At 50.6% G+C, this 3,219-nt stretch overlaps 1 protein-coding gene across 1 annotated transcript in view; it reads left to right on the forward strand.

Annotated features, from left to right (window-relative positions):
- The first annotated feature begins 1,900 nt into the window (after positions 1-1,900).
- Positions 1,901-3,219, forward strand: part of Ccdc171 (coiled-coil domain containing 171) — a 310,385-nt gene continuing 309,066 nt past the window's right edge. Inside the window, exon 1 of the mRNA XM_013020745.1 lies at positions 1,901-1,956. The gene's annotated coding sequence lies outside the window, so the exon portion shown is untranslated. The remainder of the gene's footprint in view (positions 1,957-3,219) is intronic.

Below are 3,219 nucleotides of genomic sequence, written 5' to 3' on the forward strand. Positions count from 1 at the left end.
CTTTTTTCTTTTTGCTTATGTGGTGCTGAGGAATTGAACCCAGGGCCTCATGCATGCAAGGCAAGCACTCTACCACTGAGCCACCTTCCCAGACCCTGATTTTTTTTTTTATTATTAGTACAGTTTTTAGTAAATCTAAAAGGTCCTGTGAATGGGTTTTGCATTATTTTTCCATCTGGTCTCAATCTTCTTTGCCCCCTCATGCACACAGTTTCTACTTCTACAGCCTTCTGCTGTTTTCTGTGTTTATATCTGTATCTTCCATGTCTTTCTTCCAGTTTCTTTGAGTCTACAACTGTCTTCCCAGATAAAATTGAAAGTTCTCTATAACTTCTTTCTAGGAGTTCAGGCTTGATATAAACATTTCTCTTTAGTATTTCTATTAGGTCTTTCCATGTTGGATACTCTGTATTCTGTAGATACTAAATGATCGAATAAACAGATTTCAAGCTTTCACATTATACCCACCCTTCTGCCTTCCTTGTCTTTTTTTTTTGCCAGTCCTGGGGCTTGAACTCAGGGCCTGGGCACTGTCCCTGAGCTTCTTTTGCTCAAGGATGGCACTCTACCACTTGACCCAGAGCACCATTTTTGGCTTTTTCTGTTTTTGTGGTACTGAGGTAGCAAACCCAGGGCTTCATGCATGCTAGGCAATTACTCTACCACTAAGTCACATTCCCAGCCCTGAACTAATTTTTCATTTAAAAATGTACATTTACCATTTGTTCTTGCTACACCTTTTTATAATGCTATTAAAACTTACATAAGGAATTACAAAATATTATTTAGAGCTTGTAAAAAGAGCTCTAATCTTACTAGCTTTATGTATTTTTCCATTACATTTGTAAATGTTGGAGCTGATTAATTCTTTTTTTTCCTTAAGCCTCTTTCTTTTGAAGCAATTATCCTCTTTCTAGCCAAAGTATTAGGAAGCAGAGACAATCTTCCTTTTAAATCTAAATGACTAAACTGATACCAATTAAGGTTTCAGAGACACAAGAATCAAGGAGGTTTTAATCTCAATTTATATTTGCATTTATGACCATTGCCTTTCCAGAGGGAGAGCTGGGGAAAGTCGACCCCTACACCTTGGTTTCAGGTTGAAGACAATCGACACGGGACTAGTTTAACATCAAAGGCTTTTTTGTGTTAAACACCTTTTTGGAAAGGAGCCTACAATCCTTAATCAAAATCCTGCCAATTTGCATTGTTCTTTGGGGAATAGGCTTTCAAAAGCCAAGGAACAAAAGAGGATTTGGTTTTCCAATCTCCCCAAAGCAGCGGCAGATTGTGAAGCAGCTAACAAGAGAAATCAGAGTACTGTACACATTATGGAGGTGTGTGTGTGTGTGTGAGAGAGAGATCGAGATCTGTTACACACTATTTATAACAACAGGAGCGTCAACAGATGCACTGCATCGACCTGCATGCTCCCAACCCCGTTTATCTCCTCCCCACCTCAAACTGGGATACAAAGAGGATGGGAGGAGGGGACTAGAGCGAGAGAAACACAGCCACCTGTGCGGCAGCCCCCCAGAGAAGTCCCTGGAGGCCCTGAGCCCCGCCCAGCGCGCGGTGGGGGTCGGGGCGCCCCGGGCTCGCCCGCTGGGGTAAAGGTGCACAAGCTGGGTTCTGGCCTCGGGGAGGCTTACTCGGTCGGCTGGCAAAGGGGGTGAGGAGCGGGAAGCTGCGCTCCCATTGGGCTCAGCAAAGCAGGAGAGTCTCCGTGACCCGAGAACCCCCCTGCGGAGCCACGGCAGCGCGAGCGCGAACGCAGGCGCCGGGAGGAGGAGCGCCTGGTGCGGGAACGCGCGCGCGTGCGCGCCCCGTGCACGCGCGTCGGTGCCTCCTCCCCCCCCCCCTTTCCCCTCCCCAGCAACAGCGCATGCGCCGGCCCGGGCGAAGGCGCGCGGCTTCGCGGGCGAGCTCTCCCAATCAGAGCCCGGCGTTCTCCGAGTACGCATCCCGGAGCCGCCGGCAGAGGGCGGCGGGAGGCGGGAGCGGGAAGCGGGAGGCTGGTGGCAGGCGGCGGGAGCCGAGGGCGGGCCCGACGGCCGGGGGGAGGGGGGGGTGAGACCGGGGCGGAGCCTGGAAGGCCCGAGAAAGTCCTAGACGGTGTGTGTGAGGGAAGTTCCTTCTTTCCTCAGCCCCCGGAAGTGGCAGTTGTAAACTTCACCTGCGGGGGGCGGGGTATTCCCCCCCTCTCCCCCCTTCCCCTCCTCCCCCGGGTCCTAGAGGCCCTCAGGTTCCAACAGTTTTCATTCGGGGCTCCTACCCGGAGGCTGGGAGCTGCCTCTGGGGTCTTAGGACCTCTGGACCACAAAGCCCCCCGAGGTAACGGGCTCGACGGGGACGGGAGGTGTGGAGCGGGGCCGCGGGGGGACGGGGGTCCCCGGGCTGGTTTGGGCCGCCCCGGGGCCCCGTCGTTAGCCGGGACACGCCTCCCCAGCCGGTCCTCGCCCACTGCAGCTAGATCTCGGTGGAGCATCCTAGGAAGAGAAGAGCGGGTAGGACTCTACCTCCCCACAGTCAGCCCCTAGGGGCACAGCCGCGCCATTCACCCACTCATTCATTCATTCCGCATCATTTGTCATTCATTCATTTGCCAACCCTAACCGGAGTCCGGCAAACTAAAGAACGAGTTGTGCCAGACTGGCTTTTGCCTTCCCTCCAAGACTTGGAATAAGTCAAGCTGTGAGTTTTTCTAAAGCTAGATTTTCTACAGTTGGCGTCTCAGTTTGAATGTTTATTCCATGCTGGTATTTTTTTGTTTCTCTAGGCAGATATTTATTAGAAAGGATGAGTATTCAACTCTTCCTAATACCTTACCCCTCGATAAGTCCAATGGTCCTGGAGGAAAGAACCTACCATTTCCTCATTTAACCTACCATTTCCTCATAACAGAAGAGTGGTTAGAGCAGGAAGTGAACGTGGTTTCCTAAGAAATGCATAGGCAGCAAAGGCCCTGCCACCTGCTATAAAGGAAAAGCGAAGGAGCCGTTTCATTCAGTACTTTTCTGTATTAGTCCCGGCTTAGCCATTTTATTAACGGTGTGACTTTAAGCAAACCACTTAATCTACCTGGGCATTAGATTCCTTCTTGGTCTGATAAGGGAGAATGGACTTAGTTTCTTAAGTCTGTTTTAAGGAACCCAGGGGCCTGTACATGTATCTTCTCTGGTGAGCTACATCCTCAGCCCTTAAACATTCTCTCCCCTC

Source organism: Dipodomys ordii, unplaced genomic scaffold, assembly GCF_000151885.1.
Source record: "Dipodomys ordii isolate 6190 unplaced genomic scaffold, Dord_2.0 Scaffold53, whole genome shotgun sequence".
Lineage (NCBI taxonomy): Eukaryota > Metazoa > Chordata > Mammalia > Rodentia > Heteromyidae > Dipodomys > Dipodomys ordii.